Here is a 21,376-nt window from a genome sequence, read left to right on the forward strand (position 1 = left end):
CTCAGTCAGAACTAGAGATGCTCATCCATGCATTCATTTCTTCCCATTTGACTATTGTAATTCACTTTTCTCCTCACTCAATAAATCTGTTCTTCACCGCCTGCAATCCATTCAAAACGCTGCTGCTAGGCTTCTTACTAGATCAAACAGGCGCACCCATATCACCCCTCTACTCTACTCCCTTCACTGGCTGCCTGTAACCTACAGGATCCAATTCAAAATTCTTACTATAACCTATAGGGCTCTACATGGTCAGGCCCCTGATTATCTTGCCAACATAATTCACTTACACACCCCCTCACGGTCTCTAAGGTCTGTCAATCAAAATTTGCTATCCACGCCACGCACTCGTCTGAGGACATGTGGGGATAGAGCCTTTGAGGCTATGGCACCCAGACTCTGGAATGCTCTACCAACCAGCATTAGGTTTGCTGAGAATGTGGACTGTTTTAAGGGACAAGTGAAGACTTACTTGTTCAGGCTAGCTTTTGGGTAGCCTGTCTTTTATTTATTGATATTGTATCTGTTGTATTTGTATTTTATTCTATTTGACTATTTTAACCATGTTTTTATTGTCTATGCATATTGTAAAGCACTTTGTGACCTTGTCTGTGAAAAGCGCTGTATAAATAAAATTTACTTACTTACTTACTTACTTGAATGGCCTTCTTTTGACTGAAAGTACTGCCAAACTACACTTTTTCTGCTCACGAGTTCCATTTTCACTTTCTCACAGCCTACTGCATTGAACGCTCCACAAACAACGCTCCACCTACGTAAACACCTTCCCGTAATCAACGGCGCCGTCATTACGTTGACCAGCGTAGCGCGCCTAGTGCAAGCGTAGGGTTCGGTTCGGTGGAAAAAAATTCTAAGGTTCGGCAGAAACCCAAACCCCGTCAAAAAGCCCAATATTCGGCAGAAATCCAAAGCCAAATCCTAGATTCGGTGCATCCCTGGTTTCTTATTTGTTTGTTTTTGAAGCCGCTCAAGCTTCATTTGCTTGCATTAAGTCTTGCATTGCCAAATCTGTCTCCACAGCGATAAGAGTACGGTCTGGTTACACCACAAATCTATTCTGGGATAGGGGGAATAAAAACACTCTGGGTTGTTTGTATTTCTTTAAACCAATCACAATCGTCCTGGGCAGAGCTAAGCCCCGAAGCAGCGACGGTGCCCTTGCAAAGTAGATGGTGGAGATAGAGGAAGGAGAGGTATTTCCAGCTCAGTGTCAGGCTTTATCCCAGCACTGTGCATCCAGCTTTCTTGTATTATGTCCATTTGTCTAAGTGTAGTGGTAGGCACTTTATCAGCACCACTCACTTTACCATGTCATGTCTCTCCAAATACTCGGCATAGGTTCTATTTTAATTTTTGTACCTCTTATTATTTATTTCTGTTATTTTCTATGCTTATCTGTACTTATTTGTACTGCTGCAACAACCGAATTTCCCCGCTGAGGATCAATAAAGGTGTCTTTATCGGCCATCGTACGTGTCCCAGTTTATTCAGAAGAAGGTGTTCACATCAGCCAATTCTTATTCTTTATTTTATGAAGGACAACACACATTAATTAACATTTCTGTAAATGTTCCAGTGTTAGCCAGCCGGCTAATTTTCAACTGTAGTCCTTTGGCCAGATGATTTTAGACCAGAGCAACAGGAAACAGCAAGACATTAGTACAGGTTAAACTATACAGACATAAGTCAACAAGACACCGAACAGACAGCTATTGCAACAAATAAGCTTTCTCAGTAAGCCATGCAGAGCTACAGGAAGCAGCAAGACATTAGCACAGTTACACATCAACAATATCCAATCACTTTATGTGTCTGCAAAAGTCAAATAGAATGCTTAGTATTTTGGTCCTGAATGGAATATGTGCTCTAATCATCTGTACATGACACATGATGAGTCTGATTTGGATCTTATTTTTGTTACAAGTAAAATAAAAGTTATCAGGTAGCAAACACTACAGCCTGCAAGCACCACAAAAAAACAGGCCAGTGACTAAGAGAGCCTCCCAGATGTCTGTCCTGACATATTCAACCTGTCCTGGCTCAGGCTGTAATCCCCACCTGTCTGAAGCTCACCACATTATCCCTCTAGCTGCCCTGTAGCTCTCACACCTGTCAGCCTAAAGGGCTGTGAGGCCATATCAAGGACTCTGTTCCAAACTTGATCCACATCGAACCGCCTGTGCCTCAGTAGATCTAGAGGAGATGCTTGGGGAAAGTTTGACCTATGCATGGCATGCTGTTTGTTGAATTCCTTTGAACATTTAATACCATTCCTTGCGTGCTAAAGTCAAAGCCAAAAGCTTGAGCTTTGTGGCACTGAGCACCTGCAATTGGTCCATTTTGGGATGGACAGGCCCAAGGGCCCAGAACCACTCACACCAAGAACAGTGAACCCCTGTAGGGCAGCATTCTCACTTCAGTCCTCTGCTGCTCCACTTCCTCTTTTCTTCTGAATGAACGGCCAGGCACGTGCACACATAGACATCAAAAGGGGCTTGAACACCTGCCCTTTTTCTTCCTCGAGAGAAAGTGCCCTTTTTTTTTAATTTACAAATATAGCCTATATACTGTATATTCATGTTTGCACACAGCATCCCTGTCAAACAACTATAGTTCTAGAATTAAAAAATCAAAATATCAGATCGGGAGGCAATGCGTCTCCTCGCGCCACAGACGTACGTACACACACACATGCGCGCACACACACACACACACACACACACACACACACACACACACACAGAGAGGCAGAAAGGCAGCAGCTCGTACCTCAGAAAGTTTTTTCTTGGCTTGTGTGGAGGTAAGTGGTGATGAACAAAAGACTAAGCAGCCAGTGCTTCGAGTTTACAGCTAATTAGCTGAAAGACAAATCACATAGTTAGGTGCTGTAGGTAGGATTGTGAAGATCCAGGACTTAGCCAAAAAATGTGAACATCAACAACTTCTCAGTCCCTCCCCCATTTCCGCTAAAGCCCAAAACGGTCTCCTAAGCCCCTCCCCCCACAAGGGAGAATGAATGGGTGTGCATGAGCAGTGATTGACATGCAGTTAGCCCCCCCCCCCCCCCTCCCCTCCGGCCCTGATCGGTGCATCTGGTATTTTGCAAATCCCACTACAGGCTGTAGGTGGTGCCAGAGGAGCAGAGGATTTTTTAACAAATGACCTGCTTAATGTAGTTCTACTTGAGAATAGGGTCAGTTTCAGCAAATATGACAGAAAGTTAGTTCTATAAGGGTTACCTACTACACCTTTAATCCCACCTACAAAGCTCTAATTGGTTGTTTGTTCCTTCAACCACGGAAAATAGCTGTCATTGAGCACTGACCAATTTAAATCGCTGAGCAAATCAATAATGTGGGGGGTGATTTAGATGTCTGAGGGTTAACCCCTGATAAAAGGATCTGAATTGGAGCCAGTTCTAGACTCAAGACAGAGAGATGTTTTATGTTATTGGTATTTGATGAAACCAAATACTTCATCAAATACCATAGAGTCTCTGTGGCGATGTTTGACCGAGGGTGGAAAAGAAATAAGAACTTGTCCGTGAGGATGACAGAGTGTTTTACCTTCAAAGGCGTGCAGCAGCATCTCCTCTCCGATGTCCTTACACACACACACACACACACACACACACACATACATACAAGATAATGTACTGGAGTTGATGACAACTACACTGAGAAAAAATTATTTGGTTCATCATTACAATGTATGCAGCATTTCAATAACTGCAGGGTTTTTCCCTGGGTTTCTTTGAGACAAAGGTGGCTGGAAAACATACACAGTTTGTGTGCGCACCTTTACAGTGGCTGCTTTAACAAATTAACATGATGTGAGGGATTGTTTTCTGTAGTACACACAACCTCCCATTAGGTGTGTTCATGAGCCAGTGGTTTTCAATTTTGGGATTCAGCCTATATCATTTTTTTTAAATACTGTAGAATAACAATCTTTTAAAATGAATGCCTTTAATCAAATTGAAAGACACGTGTTGAAGCGCAGGGTTCCATTTCAGCTCAGTGTGAGAGTCTTAACTGTCATTTACTGTCGTGTTTCTCTCCTAACACGCACGCACACACACACACACACACACACACACACACTAAAACAGCACTTTTAGTGGACGTAAATTGACTGGGACATTTTGTCCAGGTTGAAAAATACTGAAATTACACTTTGTGTGCAACAAGATGTTGGAGATCTTTTACAAGTCTGTTTAATGTATTTTGCTTTTTGCACTACTTGCACTATATCCACCTCACTGCATTACACGTGTTTAATAAAAATTCTCTCATTTATTTAAGCTGTTGTCGAAAAACATAGCAGCCTGGGACACAATGTCCTTACGCAACTTCTCAGAGACAGAAATGTATGGATAAGCCGTAAAACCACTCTGACATAGTCACTCGAAGAAACCTTGGTATGTATTTGGTGGTGGTATATGGGGGTGTTTCCTTATTTCATACAGCTGATTTGTTAATACTTTATTAATTCCGCAAGGGAAATTACAATGTTTTCACTCTGTTGTTATTATGACACACATTACTCACAGGCCTGAATTACACACACATGCTCAGTACCTATACATGCACTAATGGAGAGATGTCAGAGTGAGGGAGCTGCCGATGGAAAGGCGCCCCGAGCAGTTGGGTGTTCGGTGCCTTGCTCATGAGCACCTTGGCAGTGCCCAGGAGGTGAACTGTTGTTGTTGAATAGGTGCTTTTGTGACTTTTTGTCTTTATTTTCTTCTTCAGAGAGGTAGCAGTGCATACAGTGCTTGTATTCAGGGGTGACTAATGTACTGAGTCACAAGTCTGGAGCTCTAATTGAAACTATTCCAGGAAGAATAATGTGTGGCGTATGGAGTCAGGTTAACGCGACCAGGTGGAATATTACCCAGGCCAGCCACAGTTTATAGCTTCTCCATGGCGACAGCACATGTGCTAATCACAAAAGCATGCAGTAGCGGCAGCCGGCGAAGGCCTGAGATGATCTGCTAAAATAATTTTTAGAGAACCAATTCACTTGAGATTTTTGTGAAAAATTTGGAGATGCTAGTTCTCTTAACAATCCAGTGATTTAGTCCGTTTTTGCTCACGTCCAGCTGTCTTTTGTTTGCTTCTGAAAAGGTTTTTAGATACGTGCAGGACTCAATGCTAACTTTTTAAAGTGGTTGCCAGGCTTGGCAACCAGGCATCAGCTTTTGGTTGCCAAAACAAAAAAGGGGGAATTTAAATGATTATTAAAAATGTAATAATAACTTTAAACAATTACTTCTTTCACCAGTAAATTGCTGTGAAACGACAAAAACAGATGAGAAAATGGTATTTTACAATAACTTTGAATGCACCACGAGGTTTACCAGTTTTAAGTAAACGCAACTTTTAGTCACGTCTGTGTTGTTTCTCCGACAACAGCAGTGACCATAGTGCTAGTTTGTGTCTTTTAGCTCATAGCTCACCTCTACAGTGAAATACAGTCACACTTAGCATTTTAACCGTGTTTAATCCAGTTACTACTGTAGCTAACGGTAGGCTAACGTTACTTGCTGCCAAGTGTAACGTGTTATTAGTGTTTACTAGCGTGACATGCAGCGATGTTTCTTTTGCCTCTAACTTGGGTTTCGGAGCATCAGAGAGCAGCGCAGACATTTAAGTGGCACCGTAATGAGGAACCGAAATCTGCGTTGCAGTCCCTCCAGGAATTCGTGATGTCGCGATCACAACAATTCCCAGAAGTCAACCAGTCAGCATTTTGACAAATCACCGCAACTTTACCGCAAATTTAACCAATAACCAGAGTTTCCCACGACTTCAACCAATCCCAGCAGTCTAACGTGCCAGACTTTACGTCAGTATGTGACGTTGAGAGCCACTGACCAAGCGGGAGTGAGAACGGGTTGACACGTACATCGGCGAATTAATTTCCTTGTTTCTGATTTGAAGACGAAACGTGTGTGACTCGAACATCTCACATTTACCAACAAAACGTACAAGCTTCTTTCGTTATTGTAAGTGCAATGATAAGTTAAAGTCCAATAAGTACTTTATCAAACCGTATGAATGTGTTTCCCAGGCCAGGTTAGGAAATTAATTAATAATGTAAAGATCAACAAGCCACTGACACATATGTTCAAATTTGATTCATTCAATAAATTATTATTTTTTGTCTTAAATCCACCAGCCATTTTCATATTATAACAATATTTGCAGCATCCTGAGCCTTTTTCGTAAGGTTACTAGTAAACTCAGTAGTTTTATCTTCCCCGAAACAAGTTTCCCTTTTATTTTTAAAGAATTATACCAAAAGAAAATCAGAACTTTTTTTTGCAATTTTTACAGTCACTCGCAACTTCATTGTAACAAAAATACAAAAGACATCACAACTTTTATCATAATGTTTTACAAAAGCTCCTGCGAAATCAGGCATTTTGGGCCTCAACAATCTCAAAAAAAGGCCGCGAAATCCTGGAGGGACTGATTAGCACCGGATTTTAACATGTGCCGTTAACATGAACAGAAAATTGCATTGCCTGTATCATTTCACGGCAAACACGCGTATGGAAAGCACTCGCACAACAGCTGAAATGTTGTGTTGTGCATGAACGTATAGTGTTTAAACTTTACAGAGACAACCAAATAAAAATATTGACTTCTTTTGAAATAAGAATTTCCAGTTTTGTAGGTTTTGATTTGTTATTATATATATAAAAAAAACCCCACAAATGTTGAACAGGTGGCTGCAAAAGGGGGCAACCAGAGGCCATAAAACGACAATTGACTCCAATTGACTCAATCTGGTTGCCAAGGGCAACCGGGCAACCGTTACTTTCGAGCCCTGATGTGTGATTATTTTCAAAGTTGACATGCTCTGGATGCTCTGTATCATCATTTACAGGATTATATGGAGCCTGACCCCTTTGCATTCAAGAAGGTCAAGTTTTTATCCCACCACACTTGCTTGACGTAGATTTATGAAAAATATCTCCAGTTGTTTTTGTGTAAAAGACTTCTTTACAGCCATTGTTAAGGTGCTGATGCCATTATTTTATGATGGATTGTATTAATAGCTAGATGTCACAAATTGAATGGTCATGCATGCTTACCCCAAGTCTTGGGAAGCTCCTTAATAACATATAGTTTAATCAAGTAAAGCTATTCTTATATTAGGATAATTTCTCCTAAATGTTGTCTTAGTTGTCTCGCATTAACAAGACCTAAATCCAATGTTTTGGTGTTGAGACAAAGCTATTGAAGGATACACTGCAACTTTTTATTTTTTTTTACATCTTCTCATTTGTTTTATTTTGCATCCAATATGTAAGTTTCTTCCCAAAAGCCATAACCACTTTAAACTCACACATGCACTGACTTCACAGTCTTACTCCCAACCCTCGGACTTTCTTCTACCCACCTATTGTGTAATATTTAATACTTTTGATAACACTGATAATTCTGTGCAATTTCATTACTGTGCAATATAATTATTTCACACTGCGTATCACACTGTATACAAACCATATTTATCTATTTTTTATATATGTATATAGGGTCTCAGAACTGTGCACCCCCCCCCCCCCTTTTCTTTTGCACTACTTATTTTATTCTATGTTACATTTCTGTTACGTACATGTTGACACTGGAAAAGGAGTTGCTTCAATCTCGTTGTACATGGGTATAATGACAATAAAAGGCATTCTATTCTATTCTAAGCTTAGTAGGTCTGTTGGCTTTTGCAGAATTTTAATTTTTGGCCAATGAGATTATGTTTGTAGACATTAATAATACATTATTTATAAAGTCATAATGACAGTAATAGGAGGAAAGATGTCAGTTGATCATTAGTCCCACGGACCCACCCCCACCTCTTCGGCGCCACCGCTCTGAATGGCAGACGTTAGAGGCCTGAAAACTAATTCATTAGAATCCTTGGAGGGAAAAAATCATGTCCTGTGTTGGTGGCTGCTGGTTTTCGCCACGTGAAACCAAGCTCCTAAGTGTGTGTGATGTTTCATTGGTCCGCACATGCTGCCCAGCAACAGACAAGGCAGCTAACTGAATCACAGTGAGGACCATCTGGGGAGGTGAATGTGTCATGCTGTGCCAAGCTGCAGAAAAATAACTCATCATTGGGCTGCCCTCAGCAGAGGACAGAAGGCAGAGGAAAGTAGCGGCAGCGGTGCCAATGAAGTTCACAACGCCTCATTATTATGTTGAGAACCTGGGACGGGTGAATCACCACCTGCCCTTTCATTGTCTACATGCTGGGGTTCAGTCGACACGGCTGTCTGGCACACTGGCTCTGTTTTTGTGTCAAAGTCGAGTCCAATTTATATGACTTTTCAGTTGCATCATTAATCTCCCAGCTGTCAAAACTAGCTCTGCCACAGAGGCAGAGTGGAGATTACTTATTTCTGATTGGCTGGCGGTTATGTACCAGGACACCTCATACATATTTCCAGTGAACCGTTAAATCAGCTTGTATTAGACCGCATGTAACCAGAGCAACAATACAAATAATTTACTCTAGCAAATGAACTTTGGAAAGGTTTCAAACAAGGACTAGTGAGGACAGCCATTACTATATATATATATATATATATATATATATATATATATATATATATATATATATATATATATATATATATACACACATTTTAAAATGTGTTCATGGGTCATTACATCAGTGCTGTATGTATAGGAAATATGTTTATTTGAAATGTACTTTTTTCTGTACTAACAAAGACATTTTAGGTAATTTCATGCAATCAAGTAATTCATTCATGACATAGAGAATGAGGTATGCTTTGGGAAGTTCAGATTTCAACGATTAAGGTGGAAAATGAAAACTCAAACCTGTTTTCTTGGTTTAAAAAAAAGCACCTCAGAATTATATAATTTTTAAAAATGGCTTAGTAATTTCCTAAAACAGCTGGTCAATGTAGTTTCTATCAAACATTACCCACACAGGAGAAAATAGTGCATTTGTTGGGAACTAATTTCAGCAATGGATTAATCCACATTTGGGCTAATGAGTATTTGGGGCAGCAGCACAGTCTATGTGGGATTGAGTCAAGTGTGTGTGTGTGTGTGTGTGTGTGTGTGTGTGTGTGTGTGTGTGTGTGTGTGTGTGTGTGTGTGTGTGTGTGTGTGTGTATTCCCTCCCCTTTCATGCTCCCGTCTCAGACACATCTGACCAATAAGGGGAGTGAACTTGCGTAAGTTGCGGAGTTCTTGCGTGGTTTGTAGTGATGCATTTTGGTTCGCTTGGATTTTTCTCCGTGTGAAACGAAATCGAACCAAGAGGGAAACACTCCAAGTTTACAAACTCATCAACTGATTCGGACCAGAGAAAACAAACTATAGACGTGAAAACGCCTTTAGTGTCTGGAAGCTTTACTGATGATTACATGATTTGGTTGCCTGTTTACTTCAAATTTACTGATCGGAGCATGTGCTTATATAGTGGGTATGGGCTTGTGTGTGTGTGTTTGTGTGTGTGTGTGTGTGTGTGTGTGTGTGTGTGTGTGTGTGTGTGTGTTGTGATGAAATCATATGAATATAGTGAAATCACTGAGTATTCTTCAGAGAGTAATAATAAGTTTTAGTGTCTAAATGCTGTTTCAGAGGCTTTTCTGTCAGGAATATTGCTGGCAGAACAATGTTGCCATTTTGTAGAATTTATTTGGCATGTAAATAGACAAACTGAACAAGAGAAGAAAATAACGTCCATCCAGCTTCAGTCCAGTCATTACTGCTGGAAGCCAAGCATGAGTGTGCGTCTGCGTGCGCAGTGACAGCGTGTGATTCAGCCAGCCAGACATGCCTGGCATACTGGCTGTGTCTTTCTCTGCGTGACAGGATATTTTGTCATCCTGCAGTCTGGATCCTCATTCTGTTCTGCCTCAGAGAAATGGAGTCTCGCTGCAGTCCAGATTGACATGACTCACAGCCCAGCAGGCAGCCTCTTCTCTGACCAGTTTGACTGCTGCGGTATCATCTCCCACTGACTTACTGCACTTAGAGAGAGTGGATGGTCAGAGAGAATCACAGCACTGTCTCATCACCTCACTGCAGAGTGCCATTTACTGCTGTAGCCTCTGTACTACTTCTACACTACAGTTTAACTAACGGAACTGTGTCCATGCTCAGGCACTTTTTGGCCAATGTTTTATCAGAATATCTGTTAAAATGCAAATATAAATTATATTGTAATGTTTTCAGTTAATTTTGTGGTGTCAAACTAAAGTGTAACGTCTTAACTTTCTAACGAAATATCATTTTAACCATTTACTTCAGCTTTGTTTTTAAAAGAGCTGGCAAAAGGAAGCTAATACCGGTGGATTAGCCGGGTGCTACCCTTGGCCATACGGTGCCATGTCATTTCTCCGACACTCCATTGTTCCAACCTCTCAATAACCCAAAAAATTCCCTTTGGTCCTACAGCCCACTAGTCTGACGTCCATCAGCGATATTTAGAATCCCACTATGGCCACGCCAAGACCCGCCCTTCAATAGCATTTATTGGCTAGGCGTCCATGCTTACGCAAGGTAACATAACCCCATTTGTGCAGGTCCTATCCCCTGACCAATCGGCTATCCTAACCTTAACCACTCAAGGTAAAATGCCTAACCCCAACCAATCGAGCTGCTTCGGCTTGTCTTGGCGTGGCCATAGTGGGATTCGTAATTTCGCCACCAAAGGGACGTCGGACTAGTGGGCTGCAGGACCAAAGGGGATTTTTTCGAGTTATTGAGAGGTTGGAACAATGGAGCGTCGGAGAAATGGGCAGTACTCGGACCCCCTATATCTCCCGGCTGTGAAAGCTCACTGGGCATTGCTGGTTTTTCGGGGGTAATAACCGTATTAACAAGTCGCCCAAATTAACATCAACACTGTCAACACATCCAGGACTGTAATTCTATTCTTCACAATACAATGGCATGCTTCAACAACTCCAAATTATGCAATAAAAGCTCCTAAATTTGCACTTTGAATGTAAAGTTATACGGCCACCTGAGCGTTGCCCAAGCATTCTTACTGATTTCTCTACCAATTAGACATGTAAAGTTCCATGTACATATATGAAAATTCACACGTAGATTCTAGATGTGTAAAATCTTTGGGGGCGATAGTCCACAGAAAGCACCAGAGACAGCGTCAGACCGGAGGTGTCTGGATATGGCCAATAGCTGCGAACAATGTCCGAACATGGACACAGTTACAGTTACAGTGCAGTTTTACAGTCAGGTAACATGGGTACTGATATCTACTAGTATCTAGGAATTAAAAATAATTAAAATATTGCTCATTTCCTGCATTAGTGTAGTATTTTACATTACTGCAGATGGTATAGCACTTTCATCAAAATATGAGGTTAGTGCTTCATGTGTTCAAATATTTTTGAAATGTTATGCATCGTTTTAAATCCATTATTTCTATTTTGTCTCCTTTGATTTCCTTTTATTAAATCATAACCGCCGTTGCCATGGGCAAAACAGGAGAGTCCCTGCACAGTGTGGTGTGATTAAAGCTTCAGTGGGTAACTAATAAAAACAACTTTTTGTCATATTTGCTGAAACTGTGCTCCTAAAGTTCAAAAAATGTTCCACCGCGCCCAAAGATAAACAACCAACAGTGTTGTATAAAGTACTAGAAAGCAATACTTGAGTAAAAGTACAAGTATCGTACTAGAAAAAGACTTTGGTAGAAGTGAAAGTTACCTTTTAGAATATTACTTAAGTAAAAGTCTTAAAGTATCTGATATATACTGTACTTAAGTATCAAAAGTAATTACCTGATATTTAATGTACTTAAGTATTTTTTTTTTTTTTTTTTTTTTTTTAAAAGCAAGTGGTTAGAACTTTTATTGTGAACTCTATTGTGGCTTTCTTATAGTAAAGCATAAAGCATATTCAGGGTTCCCATATCTTCTTAATCATCCGGTAGGAAGAATCTTTCATTCCAATGTACAGAAACTTTTCTTGCAAATACGGCAGTATGACGTTATCTTCACCACTACCCTGTTCACCGAGTTCACCACTATCGTCGGAGTGGTCGTCTACGATAACGGGAGGTCCTCCAGTAGGTGCTCGTGCTTCCATGGCGGTTTCAGTTGTGCGTCCTCCTCCTCCTTTAGCAACAAACAAGCGCTGAAATAGAGCGCGCGGCGTGCGGAGCGTGCGTAATGCAATCTAGGAGCAGTGATTCGCCAAACCTCCCTTATTGTAATCGCACACATTTCTTCTAATTTTATTTTTTTAGTAACGAGTAACGAAGATGCTTAGTGGAAATATAACGGAGTAAAAGTATACATTTTATCTAGGAAATGTAGTGGAGTAAAAGTGAAAGTTGACATAAATTTAAATAGCGAAGTAAAGTACAGATACGTGAAATTTCTACTTAAGTACAGTAACGAAGTATTTGTACTCCGTTACATTACAACACTGACAACCAATCAGTGTAGATTAGTCTTTCACGCAGTGTCAATTACTGCTCGTGAACTCCGATCTAACTGTCAAACCAGGCAGCGCTGATCAAATATGAATCAAGTATAAAATCAATTATGCAGAAAATTTGTGACCAAGTCAAGCTAATACATTTCACCAAAATATGTTTCTGAAAACATTGGAGGCAAGAAATAGTCAATACAGTATCAGAACCTCTGGTCATATTTGAGCAGCGCTGCCTAGTTTGACAGATGACACTGCGTTAAAGACTAATCAAATCTGATTGGTTGTTATGCCATTAGGAGGTAGAGGAGCATGATATATATACAGATTATCTGATTCATGTAGTACAGTCAGGATATAATGACAGTTTGAGAAAATATAAAGTTTTCTTTTTAATAAAAGTTAGAAAAAGACTGCATTGATTTCCAGTAGGATGTTGGGAGCTATGGAGTCCTTTTCACCGAGGATCCTGGCGCCATTCACGGTTTTGGACCGTGCCTATTATAAATGATAACGGTGTAATTAATTCCACTCTAAAAGGTGCAAAAAACAACAGGAGAGCGCAGACAAGGATGCAGCGAGGCCACCAACCGCCTGTGGCCGGATCTATTTTGTCAGATGCAGTTTCCTTTTTGCTTCCAGCCAATGTTGCTGTTTGGTTGAAACAGATCAGTGCTGGATCTGACGATAAGCGTTTCAGATTAGTAACATGATCTTGTTGACAGAATTTATAATAATTACATGACACATCTCAGGTGGAATTGGTTAATGAGCCATAATTTTTCCTCCAATTCCAGATGAGCATGGTTCCAGATCTGTAAACCACCACCAAATAGGTCTGGTGTTGTGCTTATTGGTGGGTATATATATATATATATATATATATATATATATATATATATATATATATATATATACAGTATATATGTATATACCCCAGTTGGAGAAACAATCGACAAATCAGAGCTTTGTAAGCCAGTATAAGAATGGGGACATCATCTTCCTACATAGCTAGCTAGTTACCTAGCTGGATCCATGAAAAATAGCAGACAAAATCCCACAAAAATGGCTGAATGTATTCAGTTATTATGAAACACATTTAACTGCTCTAAGTACCTGCTACTACAGCTTCTGTGTCAGGAATAAGGGATACATTAGTACTACTCTTCTGCCCTCACCACACATTTACATACATCAGGGCCGGCCCTGTACATCTGGGGGCCCTAAGCAGAATACTTTTGGGGCCCTGCCTTACAGTGCAACTGTATGCAAATCTTACCCTTAAGCATATGTACCTCTTTAAACATGATTGCCCGCAATTCTTTTTCTTGTTTTACTGCTTATTAAGTACACTAACTGACAGAGTCAAAGTAAAGCTTACAGACTTGCCACATTTCTACTTTATTACTATCTGAATGCTTGGTACATTTTAAAACAGCAATGTTTTTGTCCAATATAGTCAGCGTCAAACCTTTAGTATCAAAATACCTTGCATATAAGTTGTTGCATATACTACAGGCGTTGCTAGAGTCTGTTTTTTCTTATTTAAGTTATTTTTTTGGGGAGCTTTTTACCCTTTATTTCAGAGTGACAGTGGATAGACAGGAAAGGTGGGAGAGATATGGGGGAGGACACGCAGCAAAGGGCCCCAGGTCGGATTCTAACCCATGCCGCTGCAAAGGCCTCAGCCTACATGGGGCGCACGCTCTCACTGGGTGAGCTAGTGGTCGCCCCGTGTTGCTGGAGGCCTTGGATAACAAATTACTGATTATGTCTTCTCAAGGGTGTAAACAGAAGATGGCGGTGGATATAACATGCGGCCTTCTCCAATATGGTTTGCCAACAAAATGATGCATTCAAACTAAAACTTTATTCAAGGAAACCTATAAAGAGGGGACAGCACATATGTATTCGCCTAGAGGCCACTAAACTGCAGTAATTGACAGACGTTGATTTGGCTCTGTAACTACCTACGCTGCCGGCTTAACATCGGAACAATTCTCTCCCCCCATTTCGTGTTCGTACCTTTTATACATATGGCGATGCGGAATACTGCCGCAACATTCCCGCCTTGAACAGGCTGTGTGAAAAGGGCTTATGTAACTCTCACACATATTAGATTTTCACATTAATACAGAATACACTATGATAATATTCAAAGATTGTCACTGTGCATGTGTTTCCAGATGGAAAAAGCTGTTTGTTGTCTCTCTGTCTTAAATAGCGTTCTCTTGAAAAAGTCAATTTTCTGGAAAAAGCTGTTTGTTGTCTCTCTGTCTTAAATTGATTTCTCTTTAAACAGTCAATTTTCTCTCCATCTTTGGACAACTCAATAATCTTTTACTCTGTAAAAGCTTAAATGAAGGTTTGTTCTCTTGATCAATAGGTCTGGCCTTAAATGTTCATTGCATTCTCAGATAGTCCCTCAGCATTGTTAACTTCCTCATGGATCCACAATCCACCGCACTGATCAATGATCTGAGATGGATGCTGTCAAATAAATAGTAATTTGTCATTGACGCTAAGAGGAGGAGTAATGAGGAAACACACCAGTCAAAAGACTCCAATGCTTCGACACATAACAAAGGCTTACGGACCCAAATGAAAATCATGTTGTCTTGATTGGGTGTCCAACGTGCTGCCATGTCAATGGATTCCTTTACAGACTTAGATTGTTAATCAATGGTTCTTCTCCCCTGATTCCTCTCAACCCACTCTCTCGCTTCCATTCACTAACATTTCATTATCAGAAAAGAGAAAGTTACTGCTGCATTAGTCTACATGAGAATTTTATGGATATGGACAAAACCAAGCTACGATGACATTGGTACCTGCGCTGGTACATTTTCATGGGAGCTGTAGATTTTGGAATGCTCACACTGTAATTGTTATTAAAGTTTGTTAAAACCACATATTATACAGTAGAATCTCTTTACAAATTGCTGTTTCCAGCCATTTACCAGCCAAGGAGAGTGGTTTCTGTAGATGAAGTATGCAGAAGTAATAGTCAACCGAAGAATGTACGAAAGACTAAGAAAGAATAAATCCGAATAATAAAGATTAACAATAAAGAATAACAATAAGGCTGAATCACCATTCACCATTCACACTTATTAGACTATGCAGCAGGCAGAGCACAGTCAAGCAGAGGAATTCAATTTGAAAAAGTAAATATAGGCTACTCAGCCTAATTGTAGCAGTCTTGAAGTAAGTTACAGTCAGAAGTCAAAAGGGCTAGTGGAAAGGATGGCCAAAAAAACGAAGATTAAACCAATATTTTAATGAACCAGAATTTTACTTTTAGATCCTATTGAATGATTTGTACTCTGTCCACTCAATGGCCTCTGCTGCACTCACAACACTAATGACCAAGTCTAAAAGCCTGATAGGATATCTGAGGCTTTCACAACCACATGAGCCAGTGCAGAGGGTGAGTGGTCAGAGTGTGTGTGTGTGTGTGTGTGTGTGTGTGTGTGTGTGTGTGTGTGTTTTGTGAGAGAGAGAGAGAGTATGCCAAACAATATGTCAGCATGCAAGCTCTTGGGTGTGTGTGCGATGTAATTCATGCCTGCTTCAGACAAAAATGTTGGCGTCCAGAGTTTTTCGTGTCATCCCTGGAGCATCCCCCAGCCTTACAGCTGCCGCACAGGGCTGTTGCTTGATTCCAGCTGTTCTCACAACAACAACCATGTTTTTTCATTAACATATTCAGTCACCTATTCAGTGCCAAAAGCTTCTTTTGAAAAGGCCAGGTCCTTCATTAGTCCAGAGTGTGTTTTTTATTTAGTTATTCGTAGCTAATAATTCTAATTATTGCCAGTTAGAGCCATTATAATAACCTCAGTGGCTGTAACCAAGATCAAAAGCATGATGATGAATTTTACTAATGGACTCCAAACAGTCTCCCTTTGTATTCAACTCCATTCAGAAAGTCTAATAGCTACGGAATCCCTGGAAGGCAAGGTGACATTTTTGGGGGTTTTTTGGGCAATGTTTCTCCTACGTACAAGATATTTCCTCCTACATACGGTATATTATCTCCTAGGAGAGATACACTTTTAGGCTTAATTAGTTTTGAGAGTGAGAAAGCCATGCAGAATGAAGCGCTTTGTGCACGGTACGAAGGGAATTGAAGGTTCAGCCAAATGCAGCATAAACACAAGGTTTTCCCTTCTCAGTTAACTAACTACAAATTGTAGTTACACTGTAAAACATGATAGTTGCCTACTTGGGTTAAACAGTAGGGTGAGTGGTTTTATAACTTTACTGAAGGACAATTCCGGCGCAAAATTAACCTAGGGGTTAATAACACATGTGTACCGAGTCGACCGTTCTCTGGGATATGTTTTCATGCTAATCGAATGTGACCAGTTTTAGCGCAAACCACTAATTAGCTTATAATGCTAGTCGTCGGGGCATGAGGAAAGTAAAAAGAAATCGCTATTTCTATACCACTAACAAGGCTCAAAATAACACCACACTTCCACGGTAGCATAATGAGGGTCCTTACATGTAAACCGAAGCATTGAGAACTTTGTAAGTGTACAGACAGTTTATTAAAAAGATAGTTTACAAAGTTTTCAATGCTTCGGTACCAACCCGACGGCCGACCTTCGGCAGAAAAGGCAGTCGGACTGACTGTCTCCCCGAGTTGGTCAAAAAAGTGCCTCGGAACACACTGAAGCAACGCCGACTTGAGCATACGTTCTGCGCGTGTGCGAGACGTAATACGTCTCCATAACAGCAGGCAGCGCTAATCTGTATTGTCGCCCAAAAAATGAAAACCGGCAGCTGATTGGACGAACGCGCCACGTGGGTCTGGTTGCTCCCGATAATTGGGTTGGTGTGTCAGGGCCTTTACATGTTGGGACCCTCATTATGCTACCGTGGAAGTGTGGTGTTATTTTGAGCCTTGTTAGTGGTATAGAAATAGCGATTTCTTTTTACTTTACCAGTGCCCCGACAACAAACGTTATAAGCTAATTAGCTGTTTGCGCTTGTGGTTAGTTTTAGCACAGAGCTGTACCTCAACAACTGATATAAGTCTGAAGGTCAGTTTTTCTGCTAGGCCTGCCAACGCAGCACTGACTGCAGCCACAGTCAGGGACACATGCAGTGTCCAGTTTGGGAACAAGAGGGAGGGGAACTCGGCTCTGTAAACCACAATCACAAGAGCAAGGAGGCCTTGTTATTCCAGATGTGACTTTTTGGAAGATTCGGTTGCTGTTTATAGCAAATCTAACATGTTGCTGTAGGAATATAGATGCGTGTCTTGACAGGACAAGCCAACTGTAGCCTACTTTTATGTTTCACAATACAATACAAAGTGACAATAAGCTTATTGTTGAGGGAAAGATTGCACTGCCCCACATTATCATGGAAATGTTAATTTGAGTTTAATTCCTAATTTGAATTGATTTAGGCTCAAATCAACTTAACCTAGATCAACTTCTGAATACGACAACTATTGTATGTGCATTATAGTTTTCATTTTGCAATGTTACTTTGGTAATTTATTTTTTCGTTGTGGAAAAGTAACGTCGTAAAGTTAGTAACGGATAGTTCTGCATGGGCAACAAAAATAAGGTGTGCAAAGTAGACTACAGTACAGTTGTTATTTCAATGTGTCAAATACATTTAACCGATTCTTCATATCTTTATCTCAGTTATACGTTGTGAACATTGAGTAGGAAAATACAAAGTACAAATAATTAATAAATTTAATCTTTGACGTTTTGTTAGCATTCAATTTAGTTACTTGCTAGTCTCGCTTTGCCAGACCTTTGCCAAAGCTGTGTGAACTAGCCAGACCTTCCTCCACAGCGCTGTGAAAAACGAGCTCTGCTAAAAATAGCCTAAGGAAGGAACTTGTTTTGGTGGAAAATGTGTACGTTCACGCGTTGTTGTAGTTGTGCAACAGAAAACTCAGATTGGACAGATAGTCTAGCTAGCTGTCTGGATTTACCCTGCAGAGATCTGAGGAGCAGTTAACCATACTCATAAATCCACCAGAGTTTAAAATTCCAGCACAAAGAAAGCATAAGGTAACGGAAATCTGGCCAAAAAGAAGGACATGCTGCAGAATTTCCGGTGGCAACAGTACAATCCCAGAAGTGGAAGGTCGTGGATATAGACTAGTTACTTGCTAAACCTATTTAGATATTATGTGGGATTTGAACTGATTTGGATTGGACAAGCAGATTCAATACAGAATTCAGATTTGATGAAATGCTTTTGAGCTCCCACTTTAGGTTACATAATATAACATTTACTATCAAGGATATTGCTTTTACTCGTGTAAAATCTACAATTTTTTTAATTCAGTAGTTTCTGGATTTCTGAGTCTCTGAGAAGAATTTTGGATAGCATGTATACACTTAGACACTGGATGAAGTCTACAGTCTACAGTGGAATTTGTGTAATTTATTTATTTGCCTAGTGAGTGTTACTACCCTGAGCATGAGTGCTTTTAATTAGAACAAATAGCCTTTGCGTGGGATTGAAAATCACTGGGTGATTAAAATTAACAGACCTCTGGACCAAGTTCAGCGTGCATGTAAACAGAAGTTAAGAGAATTTGACAGAGGCAATAAATGATTTGCATAAGGGAAATAAATGAGTCTTTTTGAATGAATCGCTCCGCCAAAGGCTTACCAAAGAAATGTCTGTACATAAAGTCCTGTACGCCGATGAGAAATGGTGATTCGGTGAAAAGTCCAAACTCCTTTTATACAACATAGGTGTAACTAATGTGCAGATGGCGGCAACAGAGAGGTGTTTGAGCACCATCCAACTCTGATGCTGCCTCACCAGTACTACCATCCATCTATCTATGTATTTATCCTTGTTTTTTTTTGGGGGGGGGGGGGGGGATTTGGACTCACACACTCTCTGCCAATTGTCCTTGTCCGGGTCACCACCATGCTGGATGTAAATCTGTCACTGCCAGCTGAAACGCCCCTACCCCGCGCCTCTTTTTTTACCCCCTAAAAAAGCATTTATCATGGATTCTTCCTGTGCCTGCTGTAGCAGACCCTGCTGCTCTCGCTTAATTAAGTAGCAGGAAAAGCCGTGTGCGGTGCTAGCGTGGTGAGAAACGTGGTGGAATGAGGGGAGACAGAAAGGGGAAGAAAAGAGTAAACCCTGTGCGATTTATAACCCCCATTTGCATAATGGGATTAATGGGACCTCAGAATGTATTCAGCGGTGGTGGGTGAGTAGGAATGGGGTGGGGGGGGGGGTTGTGGCAGGGGGAATATAGATCAAGGCAGTACAGACAAGTGCAAGAATACACCTGCTTGACTGGCTAGTGACAGGAGCGGCTGGATCCGCGCCTGCTGTGATGTTTTGATAACATGGCCTCTGAGGTGTAGGAATGGGGCCGCGGGGCTGTAAATGAGTGAGCCCCCCGCCGCGATGCGACCCCCTCCTTTTCTCCCGAGTGTCCTGTGACAGTTGGGCCAAATTGTACATCTCATTTATTTACCATGGAGGAACTGGAGGCATGCGTGTACATCCCCTGTGAGGCCTCGCTCAGATGGGCTGCAGTCTGGCAGACAATTGTAAACAATGCTGGGCTGGGCACATTATCATTATCCATACAAACTGCACACTCTTGCCTTTTTACACTAAATAAATTCCCATACCACTTTATAAAAAAGGTCCCCTTTATAATGCTTTAATAAGTTGTAACTAGTGGCTTCATTATTGATGAATGAGTTAGATTCTAATGCTATATAGATCTTTTATAAGCCATCAATAAGAACGTTTGCATTGCCAGGAAGGTCTGGCTAGTCCACACAGTATTCCGAGATGGGAGAAAAACATGCTCTGGTTTATTGGCATTTCTTTAAACCAATCACACTTGTCTTGGGCGTCGCTGAGCGCCGGACGGAGCCACAGTGCCTCTGCAAAATAGCCTCGGGAAGGAACTTGTTTTGGTGGAACGTGTACGTTCAAAAGTAGTTTTAGTCGTGCAACAGAAAACTCAGATTGGACAGATAGTCTAGCTAGCTGTCTGGATTTACCCTGCAGAGATCTGAGGAGCAGTTAACCATAGTCCTCAGAAATCCAGTTTAGAACGCCAACACAAAGAGAGAGGAAGGTGACGGAAATCCTGCCAAAATGAGGGGACATCCAGCGGAATTTCCGGCAGTACCGGAACAAGCGCGGAAAGAACGCATCTGACAGACAAACTCCTGTTGTGTGTGTTGTACAGCAGTGTTACAGAGTGGAGCGTCTTCTTCTCCAAAGATTTTTTTGGCGGAGTAAAGATACCGGCTGAAGTGAGCACTTTACCAGACATGATCAATATTTTATTATTTATTATTAGGAGTAGTTAAAGCTGATATGATCTGCGACGTTTGACATTTTAACCGGAGAAAGTGACATTTATGATGCCAGATTATTACATTTTGAGACGCTATAACTTAGGGCGTTTTCACACCTACCTCATTTGGTCCGGACTTTTGGACTTTTCAGTTTGGTCCAAACCAAAATTGCAGACAAGAAAGATGCCTTGGACCACGGTCCGGATCAAAAGACCAAATTTTGGTCCGATCAAAAGAGGTGGTCTTGGTTCGTTTATAGTGTGAAAGCATTTTTTGGATGGTTCGGACTTTCGGACCAAATACAAGAAGCTCTGGCAGGCTCTCAATTGTGTTACAAGACTGGTGAATAGCTCGGTGCTTAGCCTGTAGGCCTACGTGAGAGAGAGTGATGGTGAATGCGCTCAGAGCAGACAGCTGTCGGCTATCAGAGCAGAGAATACATCAGCAGTTTATTTGTTAGGTGGTAGTAAATGTACAGTGTAGGTTTCTGTTTGTCTCTGAATAAATTCTCCAGAAAGAAAGTTCCCGTGTCTTGCTTCTCAACATCACAACAACACAAAAAGAGCCGCG

The 21,376-nt window shown here is 40.9% G+C and overlaps 1 long non-coding RNA gene across 1 annotated transcript; it reads left to right on the forward strand.

Moving 5' to 3' along the window:
• The first annotated feature begins 848 nt into the window (after window positions 1-848).
• LOC118496517 lies at window positions 849-15,928 on the forward strand. The gene is made up of 3 exons (XR_004899084.1): window positions 849-959; window positions 2,887-2,898; window positions 15,919-15,928. It is a non-coding gene; the product is annotated as an uncharacterized LOC118496517 (long non-coding RNA).
• The last annotated feature ends 5,448 nt before the right edge of the window (window positions 15,929-21,376 follow it).

This window comes from Sander lucioperca, chromosome 12 (genome assembly GCF_008315115.2).
Source record: "Sander lucioperca isolate FBNREF2018 chromosome 12, SLUC_FBN_1.2, whole genome shotgun sequence".
NCBI lineage: Eukaryota > Metazoa > Chordata > Actinopteri > Perciformes > Percidae > Sander > Sander lucioperca.